This window comes from Dromiciops gliroides, chromosome 2 (assembly GCF_019393635.1).
Source record: "Dromiciops gliroides isolate mDroGli1 chromosome 2, mDroGli1.pri, whole genome shotgun sequence".
In the NCBI taxonomy this organism is placed as follows: Eukaryota; Metazoa; Chordata; class Mammalia; order Microbiotheria; family Microbiotheriidae; genus Dromiciops; species Dromiciops gliroides.
In genome coordinates, this window is record NC_057862.1 from 661,072,765 (window position 1) to 661,087,873 (window position 15,109).

Genomic DNA, 15,109 nt, shown 5'->3' on the forward strand with positions numbered 1-15,109 from the left:
GCATACATGTTCCAGGAGCAAGGGGGAAAAGGGGAGGGGGAACAAGGTCAGACCAAAGGAAGAGGAAACAGGGGAGTGACAGTCAGATGTTTCAGATCTCACAGTTCCCACTGACTCCCCTCTCCCAGCCCCTGTCTCTAAAGATATTCAACCTGAATAACAGGAAGAGTCACTCAGGTGCTTCAGCATTGTTCTGCCCCATCCCCCCAAAAATGATATAGTCCCTGCTTCTAGAAGGATGACAGGGTTAAAATTTATCTTCAGTTATGTTGGGAAGAAAAGAATAATCCATTGTTGGGACCCCAGGGCCAAGGGGATTCTGCTCTGAGAAAAAGAGACAATGTCACTTAACATCTGGTCTCAACTTAATTGCTGCATCCTGTGCCGAGCCCTGTCCTTTCTTCTTGAGTCCCGAGTATTGAATTGGTGGGCTAACTCCCTGACCCGCTGACTGGAGTTCTGACACATGATAGATTGCAGACAAAACTAATATGTAGCTGACAAGTGGGGAGACTGAGCAGAAGTAAAAATACTGTTAATTGGCAATAAAACTTAAAGGAGACAGTGAGAATTTGACAAGCAATAAACTTCTAAACTAACTATACTGGGGCAGGGCTGGGTACCTTCCAGACCCCATCCTCAGAGTTTAATCTGACTCAAATCCATAATCATATCATACAAGATAATGGACTCAAGTTGCAGAAAGAGACCTATAGTTTTGGACATGACCACTATCTAGATTCATTCTGCTTGACTGTGCTTATATAATTTTTTTTCCTTTTTTTTTTTGGTGACAATTGGGGTTAAGTGACTTGCCCAGGGTCACACAGCTAGTAAGTGTGTAAAGTGTCTAAGGCTGGATTTGGACCGTGCTTACATATTACGGCGGGAGGGGGGGGGTCCTTTATTTCTTCTCAATTTTTAATTTGGGAATGAGGCAAGAGCAATCATGATGCAAAAATTAAAGTAGACCACTGAATCATGTTTAAATGCACAAAAATAGGAGAGAAGGAAATATGGTTAAGCAGGACAGTTTGCAAAGATGTGGATGGAATTTATCACGTGCTTGGTTTTAAAGCAAGCTGTGGGAATGGACATTCATAGTTTCACATACGATCCTCTTTTTGTGTTCTGCAGCAGGTATGAAAATGCTCTTCTTTTTGGGTTTAAATTCAACATTTAAAAACTTAAATTAAAAAACACAGAGTCAGATACCTTCCACGGACACTACTCTGTCCAGCATAAAGCATGTGCATAAAAGAAAAGACTGGACCAGGATATCATAGTAGCAAGTGAATACAACTGGAAGCTTCCCCAAGTGTTTATTTCTAAGGAAATAGGAAGCAAGTGAAACTAGGAAGTGGAAGTGAGGAGGAAGAGCAGTGCAGGCACAAAGGAGAGCCAGGAAAAGAGCACAGAGTAAGGAAGAGTGCCTTTTATGAGGAACAGCAAGATCAGTGTCACTAGATCATGGGGTACTTAGAAGGGAGTGAAGTGTGAGGAAATTGGAAAGGGAAGAATTGCTCAAGCTATGAAGGGCTTTGAAGGCCAACCAGAGGCTTTTATACTGGATCCTGGAGGTAATCCATAGTGACTGGAGTTTCTGGAGTAGAGGGGTGATATAGCCAGACGTGCGCTGTTGAATGTGCGTGCAGCTGTGTGCTGCATTGACTGGAGCGGGGAGAGAGCTGAGGCAGAGAAACCAATCAGAGGGCCACTGAAAGAGTCCAGCCATGAGATGATGAGAGCCTGACAAACAGTGACAGCTTTCTGAGTGGAGAAAAGGAGATGGTGGACTTTAATAACCATTTCACTCCTTGGGGCCTGTTTCCCCATCTACAAAATGAAAGGTTGAGACCAGCAATCCTTTTTTTTTTTTCTTTTTAGCTTTTACACAGACATAACAGAAATACAGAAGAGAAAAATAAACATCTCCCCCACCCCCACGACTCAAAGGACACATTCTCCCCACACCACCCAGTAGACCAAAGATTTTCCAAAGTGTCCTCCATCATCTCCATTTCTTCTAAGCCGGGGCTCTTAGCTGTCTTTACATGCTATGGGTTCCACAGTCTTAATTTTGTTTCTAACTCAGATCTTTTCTTTCTTTCTTTCTTTTTTTTTTTTTTGCAGGGCAATGGGGGTTAAGTGACTTGCCCAGGGTCACACAGCTAGTAAGTGTCAAGTGTCTGAGGCCAGATTTGAACTCAGGTCCTCCTGAATCCAGGGCCGGTGCTCTATCCACTGTGACACCTTGTCACCCCCTCTTTCTTTCTTAATTATATTCTTTGCATAAATACTTGACACCTCTTGGTCTTTAGACCCAAAACCATCTGATCTCTCCTGGGGAGATAGAGAGGCTTCCCCTTTCGTAACCACAATTGGCCACCTGCCACAGCCACCACCATGTCCAGCCTAAGGCGGGTGCATTTAATATAGCAAAAAAAAAAAAAAAAAAAGAGGTTGTATGAGGTCACACCTTCAAGTAAATACAATTGGGCCACTCACTACATGTACATATACTCAATCACTCACAGGGTCCTTGAGTTGAGATTGGACCAGCATGGTTGACATCCAAGGAACCTTTCACAAACCCAGCCTGAGATAAAAATACCTCCCATCTGTCTCACTCAGAGTTCAGAGCTTTGGGCCTCCAGCTCTGCAAGGGTCACAGTGCTGTCCCATCCTTGTTCCCCCAGTTCCTATTGCTCTGGCTTCAGGGTAAGACTTCCCATAATCCATAGGCTGATGCCACTCGGAGAGAGAAGGAATTTTCCAGTGAGCATCTCTGACCCAGACTGGAGATGAGGGAAGTATTCCTGCACTCACTGTGTCTAGACGGGATTCTTCACTTAAGTCTCTTTCTCCTTCTCTTCTTTCCCCACCAAGGCAAGCCAATGTGCTGACCCACTCCCCAGCCTACCTATCTGTGCCTCCAGTAGACAGTCACCATCAACTACAGGACCAGTTCCAGCATCAGCAAGTGACTAACTTGGCACCAGCAGAAACCAGGGCAGTTGCCCAAACTCCTGCTCCATGAAGCTTCCACCCTGCTCTCTGAGGGCCTGGCCCTGTCCAGTGGCAATGGCTCCAGGACAGACTTCACTTTCACCATCCCTGGTGTGGAGGAGGCTGAGGATGCGGCAGATTGTTTCTGTTTTCAGTGATAGTGTTCAGTTCCCCCACAGTGTTTCAGCCCTGAACAAAAACCTCCCCTAGCTGTTCAACCCTTCAGCATAGAGGAGCTGCTGCCTCAGGCTCTGGCAACCACTGCCCTCAGGGGAGAACTGGGCCCAATTGAGCCCTGCTGTAAGAGCCATGTCTCAGGGGCTCTGGCTGAGGTAGAAAGATTAAGGAGAGAGAGAAAAAAAGGAGGAAGAGACAGAATCTTCTGCCTGGTGTGCTCTAGCCAGGGACCCCAAAGCTTCCCATGGGAGCTGCTTCCAGAAGTTGGTCTCATTCTTTAGTCTGCCCTCTGCTTCCTACCAGCATCCCCTGACCCTGAGAGGGTGTTTAAGAGGAAAATGGTCCTGGAGTCTCAGCTCTGGCTGCTTTTCCCTAGCTCTGAAAAAGTAGCCACAACGGACAAGGTAAAGGGAACAGTCCCTAAAGTTCTTGAGACAACTCAGTCTATAGGACAGATGCAGTCTATCTCTCCTTATTCTGGGAACTTAACTTTCAGGCAAGACTAGATTTCCTATCCTTGTCACCCCTTGGTAGTCATGCTGTAGGATGAGGGAACCCAACCCCCAAAGAACCCTTAAATTTCCCCAAGGGAAAAGCAATTCTGCCTCCCACCTCAGGAATACTGAGTGGCCAAGCACAATGACCCTGGTCTGGAAGGAACAAAGATGATATATTGATATGGATGGGTGCTATTCATATCCAGGCACTCCTTCCCAGTTGTTTCTCTTCCAATTGTTTTGCCCCTCCCAGTTGCTTTGTATACAGCTTTTGTTTGCAAACATACAAGAGACCAGCTCTTCTCTCTCTCAGAGTGATCCATAGTGATTCTGTCTCCCAGCCATATATTCCTCTCTCCTAATAAATCTCATTTTATTTCACAAGATTTTTTTATGTGCCTCCAATTCTTGGGTGAGCTAGTTCCCCCTCTCCATTCCCTGTCACAAGTTCCCCCAACACTCACTTGTTCATCTTCCCAGAAAACTGGACCCTCAGTGTTGTGGATAATCAGCCTTAACTTCCATAAGGCTTCTAAGGAAAATGAATTGGAGGCTCATCACGAATCTTGTAAAATAAAGAGATTTATTAGGAGAGAGAAATATATGGCTGCCACCATGATGCCTGTCCCACTGGAGTAAGAGAAGATCTGGTCTTTTGTGTGTTTACAAAACAAAGGGGAGGGAAGGGAAAGATAACTGTGAAGGGATATTTGAAAAATGGGACATCAATAGGATATTCAGCATCTATCCATATCTGGCAGACCTTAATATTGCTTATCAGCATACCAGGGTCATGCTCGGCCACACCTTATTCCTGAAGTGCCTTTCCCTTGGGAAGGTTTTAAGGATTCCTTGGGGTTTGGGATCTTTAGGTTTCTTGGGGTCCCACTGCATTCCCACAATATTTGCCTCAGTTTCCTCATCTATAAAAATGAGCTGAAGAAGGAAATGGGAAACCACTCCAGTATCTTTGCCAAGAAAACCCAAAATGGCATCATGAAGAGTTGGACACAACTGAAAAGATTGAACAACAAAGCCTTGTATAGTATTTTAAAGTTTGCAAAGCACTTTACATAAATTAACTTACTGGATCCTCAAAACAACAGTTGTTATTATCATCCCCATTTTACAGATGAGAAAACTAAGGTGTGGAAAAGTTAAATGACTTGGCCAGGGCCCCACAGCTTGCACTCCATCCACTATACCAGCTCTCTGCCTACTTAGAGCTAAACAAATATGGCACATGAATGTAATAGAATATACTGTATCATATTAAATGGTGAATATGAAGATTTCAGAGAAATTTGGATTTACATGAACTTATACAAAGTGAATAAATAGAAATAAGAAAGCAATATACCCAATGACCAACAATGTAAATATTAAGAATAAAACAAGGGGCAGCTAGGTGGTGCAGTGGATAAAGCCCTGGCCCTGAATACAGGGCAACCTGAGTTCAAACCCGGCCTCAGACACTTGACACTTAGCTGTGTGACCCTGGGCAAGTCACTTAATCCCAATTGCCTCACCAAAAAAAAAAAAAAAAAAGAATAAAACAATGAAACTGAATGCAGTATAACTACTGTGACCAAGCTTCCTCCAGGAGAAAAGCAGAGAAAATACCCCTTCTTTCCCTCTTTGTTGAGGTTGGGGATGATAGCTGTGGAATATTGCATATACTGTCAGAATCAATACATTTGTTACTTTTACTAAACTACTCTTTTTTTCTTTCCTTTTCTTTTTTGAAAATAAATTCTTTATTACAAAATGTTATGATGAATGTATGGAGCACCTGGATTTGATAGAGGTTCTTTATTATTCAAAAGGATTTTATGAAACCCTGGACTGATAAGAACAAAATTCCCTTTGACTGAATTTCAAACTAAACCCAGATAGCTAGCAGAGAACTGCCTTTCTGCTGACTTCTTTCCCCAGGATAGTAAGTCCCTATCTTATAAAAATATCTGGGCATCCATGTCCTTGCCAAACTCATTTTTTGGAATCTTAGTGTTTCCTTTAAGTCAAATATCAAAATGATTGACATTTAATACATTCTTGTCATAGTGTTTGCTTAAATCAAACGTAAAGTTGATTTGTATCATGTTGATGAAACTGATAAAATGCTGTTTATATATTTTCACCAAAAAATTAGTCTTTAAGCTCCTTCTTTGGAAGGGGTCTCTGCATGATTCATGCCTGTTTGTCCTTGGGACAAATAAATTAATACTATGTTTTTCCTATCTGACTGATCTGATTTTTCTTGTAGAAGAAGTTATGAAAATAATGATTCCTCTGATCTGTTTTCTGAAGGAGACAAGTACAAAAAACCAAAATTTTCAACAAAAAGATGGTTTTCTGAAAAGGAGGGATATTCAGAAGCTAAGGTAAATAATAATAAGCAAATAACAAGAAATTAAGAAATTAAAAAACAAAAAAATCAGTTGAAATGTTTACGTCAAAGGCAATATTTGAACTCAGACCCTCTTGACTCCAAAAGCAATATTCTAGCCATCAGGCAACACTGCCTTACTGGGTAGAAGAAAGAGAGGCAGAATGGTTTAATAATCAAAGAACTGTACTTAAAACAGTGTTTGAATCCCAATTATGCCAAGTTGGGGTCAGGTGACAATGAGTAAGCCAAAAACCTCACATTCCTCACCTATAAAATGAGGAATAAGCATTTATATAGCACCTACTATATGCCAGGCACTGGACTAAGCACTTTTCAACTATTATCTCATTTGATACCTGTCAAATAAAAACACTGGACTTTCCCTATATGAAGGTTTTATTACAGTCTTGCAAGAATGGGCATGCCCTCTAGAAGCGTGGCACACTTTGCCACAGCAAACTGCTCTTTTTATCCCTAAACTTAACACAAAAGTCCCTCCCCTCTTTGCCTCATTGGTTGAGGCTTAAGGTATACAATCTTCCCAAAATATCTCTACATATTTCCCCTTAACATGTCCCCCCTCCCATCACATGTTTGAAAATGGTGGCGGTCTCTGCCTTTGGTAGTTAATATGCATAAGCTAATTAAGTAAATGCAGCACAAACTAACTTTAATCTTTGGCACACTTGGACTAGCTAGACTACTAGCCTTGAAGTTCTCTTCTATATCTACTTTTAGGCACTTGCAAGACTGTCTTTTAGCCTTGAGGTCCCCTTTCTACAATCCTCCTTTCTTACCCAGACTCCCTCCCTGTATTGTTTTTCTGAGATAACAGCATTTTTCTGGTGGGAGACTTTTTCTCTTTCTCTCAATACCCACAACAAATTTGCAATCATCCCTATTTTATAGATGAAGGAATTGAGGCAAATAGAGATTAAATGACTTTCCCAGGGTGACAAGAGCTAGTGCTTGAGGCCAGATATGAATTCAGGTCTTCCTGATTCCAGGCCCACCTCTCTATCCCTTGTGCCACCAACTGCCCCAATGTGGGAATAATAATATCATCTCCATTCCTTAAAGTATGGAAAGGACTTTGTAAACTGTCAAAGTGCCTCCTTAAGCTTTTGCTATAATCACAAAAGTCAGTGATGAACTCAAAGATTCCCACTGTTTCATTGAAGAATAGGAATGGAAAGCAGACGGTAGCATTCCAAGAGGGGAAAGGGATTGTAAAAAGAGAGAGAGAGAGAGTTTGGAAGGAGATGATATGCTTATCAGTCAACCAGTTATTAACCATCTGCTAGTGCCAGACACTGTACTAAGCACTGGGAATACAAAAAGAGGCAAAAAACAATCCCTGCCCTCAAGGAGGTTACAATCTAATGGGGGAGACAGAATACAAAGAAATATATACAGAGCAAACTATATGCAAGATTAGCAGCAAAAAGAAATGAGCAATTTAGAACCTAGATTAGACAGACCATAGGGTCAGGCAAAGAAAGATTCTGTTGTCTTAAATATTGGTCAGCCTTGTCTATACCTAAAAGCATAAGGGAAGGGAACTTTGAAAAGGGAGGGCTTAAGGCTTCAGGAAGGGGAGATGGGAAAAAGGCACTGGACATCCCCAGGGCCTAGAACATAGTAGAACCTATGTAAATACCTGTTCCCTTCTCTAGACATCTTTTCCCCAAGAGTTTGCCTATGAAAGGGGAGAGAAATAGAAGTTTTTGTTTTTGTCCTTCTTTTTCAAAGAGGACCATGACATCAGGAGGTGATTTCATGACTTGCAGTGAATTGGATTTAAATGAGGGAGGGCTATGCAAAGTCACCAGCCTCACTCTCTCCTCCAGAGCCATCTGGGTCCAGTGGCTAGATATATATAAGGATGACTGTAGATGGTCCAGAATATTTGAGGCAGTTGGGGTTAGGTGACTTGTCCAGGGTCACATAGCTAGTAAGAAGTGAGGCAAAAAAAGGTCTCTTTTACCTAGTCAGAGAGAGAGAGATTGGGGGGAGGCGGGGAAGAAGACCCTCAGGATTTCTGGTTAAATAGCAATAATTGCTCTTTAGGCCTACTCTGAGCTATCAAGAGGCCAAATGTGAGGGAAAAATTCATCCTCTTCTCAATAATTCTCAGGAACTCAGCAGCAAGGTGACAAAGGCTTTATTTTCTTCTCACGAGAAGGAGGCACCCTAGTGTGCAGCTAGTGGGTGCCCAGAAAGGGGGCTCACAGGCCCTGTTTTATACCCTAGTCCCTAACGCGAATGGACCTTCCCCTTTTTCATCACTGGTCTGAACGCAGTATTCCCACCCCTCTTCCTTGTATGGGCATAACTCAGGAGTGGACCTTATACTTCCTTATATGGACAGAACTCTGGAGAGGACCTAATTGAGAGCAGGGCTCCTTGAACCATGTGACCTTGCTAACCTGAGGGGGAGGAGGGGATCTGAGACCTTTGTCCTACAAACAGGTCAGGGGAGTATGACTGACTTGTATCCACATTGAGAGGAGACAACTACCCATTTCTCACACCAAACAAGGCCTGGACTGGGACCTATTGTTGGCTAATCAAGGAGAGCCAGAGTTATTTGGGTTCAAGGAGTGGTTTTTTTGTTTTTTGTTTTTGTTTTTTTGCGGGGCAATGGGGGTGAAGTGACTTGCCCAGGGTCACACAGCTAGTAAGTGTCAAGTGTCTGAGGCCGGATTTGAACTCAGGTACTCCTGAATCCAGGGCCAGCGTTTTAACCACTGCGCCATCTAGCTGCCCCCCAAGGAGTGGTTCTTAAAAGAAATCTAGCAGATAAACCCTAAGATATCTTGTGGAATTTCAGCAAACATATTCCTTTGGGCAGAGCACCCTCAGGTAAAGTACGAAGTCCTATATGGAGAGAGAGGAGAGGAGGAGGGAAAGGAACTGCATTGTCCAACTGGAACTGGCCATTGGATCGCCAGTGGGACAGATGTTACAGAATGTTGGTTGTCCTTAGTTCAGGAAGAAGACCATGACACCGGGGTGATGTCAAGACTTGCAGTGAATGGTATTTAAGTGAGGCAAGGCTGTGCAAAGTCACCAACCTCACTCTCCCCTCCAGAACCATCTGGGTGTGTCACAGCGGTTCTTGGACATCCCCAATTAAAGAATTAAATACATACACCCATAATTTTTTTTTTTTTTGCGGGGCAGTGGGGGTTAAGTGACTTGCCCACGGTCACACAGCTAGTAAGTGTCAAGTGTCTGAGGCCGGATTTGAACTCAGGAACTCCTGAATCCAGGGCCGGTGCTTTATCCACCCCACCCCGCCCCCACACCCATAATTTAGATAAAAGTAGGAATTGGTTTATTGCAATACAGCAACTGGCCAGGAGGAGAGATCCCAAGATCTTAACCTCCCAGAAGCAAAGAAACTGCTGACTCTTTATAGGACAGAGTAAACAAAAGGTATTATGCAAAGGGTCTTCCCTACGTCTCAGAGCCCCCTTTTGTGGCACCTCAGCGGAATATTTTGTCTAGGGTTAACCTGGAAATTAAGGAAACAATCAATACAGGAGAAATAAGGTCTTTAATGGGGCAGAGGAACTATAGCTCGTGGTATCGCAAATCGGAAGCTAGGAATACCCAAAGAAGGGAACTGAGGACAGGGTTTTTAATGGGGTAACAGAACAAAAGGGAACCAAAAGATTGCTCCAGAGTGACATATAGCTAATTAATGTAAATGAACCTTTGGGGGGCAGCTAGGTGGCGCAGTGGATAAAGCACCGGCCCTGGATTCAGGAGTACCTGAGTTCAATTCCGGCCTCAGACACTTACTAGCTGTGTGACCCTGGGCAAGTCACTTAACCCCCATTGCCCTGCTAAAATAAAAAAAAAATTTAAAAAAAAAAGGACTTCATTATAATGTAAATGAACCTTTGACAAAAGAAATAATAGAACAGCTCCTAATTTAAGTATAGGCTTTACTGACTCTGAATAGAAAACTACTTAATGTAGGTGGACCCTTTTTACATAATAACATAAGGGAGTAAGGTGGAGAACATTGGGAGGGGACAAGTTGCTTGGGGGAAGGTCCATAAGTCCATCAAGAGTCTGGAAATGACAAAGACAGTCAACCCCGGGCAATTCACCTGCCTGGGAAAGAGGGGACTTGGGGGGGGGGGGGGGGGGCGGGGGGGGGGGCAGGGAATCGGTTCTCATTAAATTTTGCTGTTCTCACAGTGCCTCACGGGCTCTACCCTTGAGTTTATCTCTCCAGAAGTTTACATAATTCAGCTCTTCCTTACTGGAAAGAGGGCCCTTTCTGGCTACAGAACTGAAAACAAAAACAATCAGACCAGCCAGGCCAGTACAGCTCTTTTTCAATTGCCATTCTGCTATTTCTGATCCTGCCCCCACCCCCCTCAAGTGCAGTGGCAAGATATACATCAGGACAACTGGAGATAGATCCCAATGGGAGGGAATATAAAAGAGTGAAATATGGATGTAAACCAATGCAAGAGTCAAACACTCTCTTCATGGAATTTAGATCTCTCTTTTTCCAAAGGGGAAAACTGGAAAATCAAAGGCCAGTTCTCTGGAGAACAGCCAGTTCCCAAGACCTAAATCACCTTCTTCCTAAAAGAGAAGGAAACCAGAGAAAGACAATGCCTGTGAAAATTAAAAGAAAGGTTTTATTAAGCAGGGAAGAAAATCTAACACTGATCATGGGTACTATGCAGCCTATTGCTGAATCAGATACTAGATAATAGACTGTAGGGGTTTATATACAGTTTAAGCAAAAGCAGATAAGGAATTTGGAGGGAAAGGTGGGTTTAGAAATTAATGTCAGAAAAAAAAAAAAGAAAGTAAAGTCAGTAAGTCTCATTTCCAAGGGGAGGGGGAAGGAGGAATTCCAGGGGTCAAGCATGTGGCCTTTGATACACAAATCAGAAAGCATCCTTGGTGATAAGCTGTTAAGTTCAAAGCCTTATTAAGAGATGTCTTGATAAGATCTCTCTCAAAAAAAAAAAAAGATTACTCTAAAGTTAAGGGAATCGATAAAAATAAGGTTGTCCCCAAAAAGACCATAAACAGGTTATGTCCATAGTCACATATCTAGCAGTCAGATAAGTCTTTGACTGGCTTCCAAGTTTTACTGATTCCCTACATGTTCAACTAGATTTACTCTCCGTTGTAAGGGACTAAAATTCTAGCTAGTCTGTCTAAAATATCTAATGAGTGGTCGCCAATAAATTATAAGCTTTAGCAAGAGTTTAGACTTTTAAGCATTTATTAAGGAGAATAAGAATTTGGTGAAGAGAGAGAGAAAGGCCTAGATTTATCTATGTATCAAAGGAAGAGCGAATTTTAGCTCCACTCTCCACCCTCACAAAAAAGAGTGAGCCACACCTCCTTCATCCCACAAGCCTCCTGTGAAACTGGGAACATTCCATCCACTCCTGCTGGCACACATCTCCAAGCTAATTGGCTGATAGCCTTGATTGACAGTACCCATGAGCAAACGTCACTTCCTGACGCCAAGGAAAGCCACATGGGTTGCCCTCAGATGTCTTCTCCTTATGGTGGAGCTTTCCTACAGTAACTCTTCAGCAGGTGGTGTCATTTCAATCGGTACACCATCAAAGGATTGTTGGTGTATTGGCCAATTTGTTAGCCAGCATTCATACAATTGTGGGCAGCTAGGTGGCACAGTGGATACACCATTGGCCCTGGACTCAAGAGGACCTGAGTTCAAATCTTACCTCTGACACTAACTCTGTGACCTTGGGCAGGTACCTTTTTCCCTTTCATAGGGGACATGGAGGAGGTAGCTGTCATTTGTCAAAGGATATTTTCATATTCTGAAATTGATTGTCCAAATGTAAATCATTGTAAAGTATATCTACTTAGGTGTTTTTTTTATTGTTCAAGGTGAGGTCCATGATAAATTATTAACAAAAGATTAATATGCAATGAACATGATGAAATAAAGTAGAAAAAACAACTATTTCATTATTTAATAAGTGCTGTTGGGAAAAATGAATAACCATATGGAGAAAATTAAATTTAGATGTACACGTCACACCTCCTACCAGAGCAAATTAAAGATGGATTAATAAATCATGTGTGTAAAAAAACTACAATGAAGATAATTGCAGCTTACCCATGAACATCTGTTGCAAAGAATGAAAGGTAGAACAATTGTACAAGGGACTCAATAAGAGCCCATGAATTAAAACAACTGATTACATTAGTATTCAGGAAAGTCAAAACAAAAGAGGGAAAGGGAGAAGATTGTGAAAAACATGTTGGAAAACATGACCCATGAAGAAGAAATGATAGAAGCCAAAAGTGTGTGGATATACACCTCAGGCTGCTAGGTGGCGCCATAGTGCATAGCGCATCCCAGGCCTGGAGGTGGACTCAACTTCTTGAGTCTAAATCTGACCTCAGATAACTTACTAGCTGTGTGCCTCAGTTTCCTTTTCTGTAAAATGAGCTGGAGAAAGAAATGGCAAACTACTCCAGTATCTTTGCCAAGAAATCCCCAAATGGGGTCACGAAGAGTCAGACATAACAGAAATGACTGAACAACAATAAGCCACAATTAAGAGATACGGCTGTCGGGGCAGCTAGGTGGCACAGTGGATAGATCACCGGCCCTGGAGTCAGGAGGACCTGAGTTCAAATCCAGCCTCAGACACATAACACTTACTAGCTGTGTGACCCTGGGCAAGTCACTTAACCCCAATTGCCTCACTAAAAAAATAAATAAATAAAGTTTAAAAAAAAAAAGAGAGATACGGCTGTCAAGTGCAATAGCAGTTTAGAATATAAGCGTAAACCTTAAGTGTTAAAGAAATCAATTGGGGAATGGTATAAAATAGTAGTATGGGGGGGAGGGAGGAAACCTGGTTTCAGAGAAACTGGGGAAATTCATCAGAATGAACTGATCCAAGGTGAAATGAGAAGACCTAGAGAATAAATGACAGAGTAATAACACCACCAGGCCTAGTACATAGGCCATGCATAGTGGCCCAAGACTGTAATCCCTGCTACTAAGGAGACGGGCTAGTGGATTGCTTCAACTGAGAAGTTAGGAGCTACAATGGGTCTAACACCAGATCAGGTGTCCAAAGTCTGGCAGCAATATAAGCCCTGGCCCCCTCCCCCAAGGAGGCTTCCTAAAGATGTGCCAACTAGTCCAGATCAGAAATAGAGCATGTCAAAGGTTTCCATGCCAATCCACAGTGGGATGAGCCTAACAGCTATTGTATTTCCAGCCTGGTGAGATAGGGAGATCTCCTGTCAAAACAAAACAAACACATTGTGCTAATCTTCTCTGTATCGTTCCAATTTTAGTATATGTGCTGCCTAAGCGAGCACAAAACAAACACATTGTAAAGAAAAGCAAATTGTAATGAGCTAAGAAATCTGATTAAAGCCGTAACCCTTCGTTCAAAGGGCCAGTTGCCTGGGACTCTCTCATCATTGGTGAAGAATGTTTATTTAATGCCCCATATCTTGCTGAAGGGTGGAGTTGGTGACAGCAGGAGAAAACAGAGAGATTCAGGGCTCTTCTGGCTTCCAGTTTAGAGAAAGAAAAATTATGAACCCAAATGCTCTTCAAGTTGTTGAAGGGAGAGAAATACTATGGGAAGAAGACAGCTTGAGATAAGCTTGCAATCTCTAGCATATCTCTATTGGCAGCTTTCTACACTAGAAACAGAATCTTCTCTTGGGTGAGCTCTGGGACTCTCTCACTCTCTCTCTGTCTCTGTCTTTGTCTCTGTCTCTGTCCTCCCTGCCCTCCCCTCCCCGCCAAAGCAAGAGCTCATTCACTCTGTGTATTCTCTGGTATGTAGTCCATGCATACTTTCCCTGATTTCTGTTTTGCTAGCCACTTGGTTAAATGGGTTTCTTTACTATTTGCTATGTGCATTCATTGTAGAATTAGTGGGAAGTGGATGAAATCTTGGAAGTAAAATTTGGTACACTCCTTCCCCACTTAGGAATAGGGATTAGAAATTTGGCTTGAACCTAAAAATTGCTTCTCCTAGACTAACAGTATTTTATTTGTTTTGGGTTTTTGTTTTTTTTTTTTGCGGGGCAATGGGGGTTAAGTGACTTGCCCAGGGTCACACAGCTAGTAAGTGTCAAGTGTCTGAGGCCGGATTTGAACTCAGGTACTCCTGAATCCAGGGCCGTTGCTTTATCCACTGTGCTATCTAGCCGCCCCCCTAACAGTATTTTAGAGAGCAAATAGATATAATTCTATCTTGGTGTCCCATCCCTCTGAGAGCAGAGTAGCTAGCCTCAGGCTCCAACCTCCTTGGTAGGAATCAAAGTTTCCTTCAGACAGGAGTGAGGGAAAGAGACACTAGTAATGTCTATTCTTACCTTCCTGTGAGCCACACTTTTAGACAGATCTATGTCATAACCTACATGGGTGAAATAGCACCCCTACACCACCTTCCTTACAATGCAATAATCAAACATAATCCCAACACAGTGTGCCTGAGGTTTCATGGGTGTTCAGAGGGAAATTGGTGATGGGGGTCCTTAGGTATTCCTCTTTAAAGAATTACTCCCTCAGGGGCAGCTAGGTGGTGCAGTGGATAAAGCACCAGCCCTGGATTCAGGAGGACCCGAGTTCAAGTCCAGCCTCAGACACTTGACACTTACTAGCTGTGTGACCCTGGGCAAGTCACTTAACCCTCATTGCCCTGCAAAAAAAAAAAGGGGGGGGATGTCTAAGAATTACACCCTCTGGAACACAAATCCAATTAGAATAAAATAATCTTTTATTTAGGCGCTAAAGAAAGAGACCAAGAAAGATAGACTCTGGAGGAGAGAAAATGGTTTAGTGACATGATTCTCTGAAACACATTTCTCCTCAAACAGAAGAAAGGTAAAAGCTTTTATAGATGGGAGATGGGATGATCATCAGCTGACAATAGAAAGTTCCCTTTGGGGGTGGGCAAAGCTTGAGTGAAGGCTTGAATGAGAGGACTTCTGGAGTTATCTCTGTTGTCTCCCAGCACCTATCAGGCAGCAG

General features: G+C 42.7%; 1 pseudogene; it reads right to left on the minus strand.

Moving 5' to 3' along the window:
- Nucleotides 1-13,381: 13,381 nt before the first annotated feature.
- On the minus strand, nucleotides 13,382-13,437 carry LOC122745038 (annotated as a pseudogene).
- Nucleotides 13,438-15,109: the final 1,672 nt, after the last annotated feature.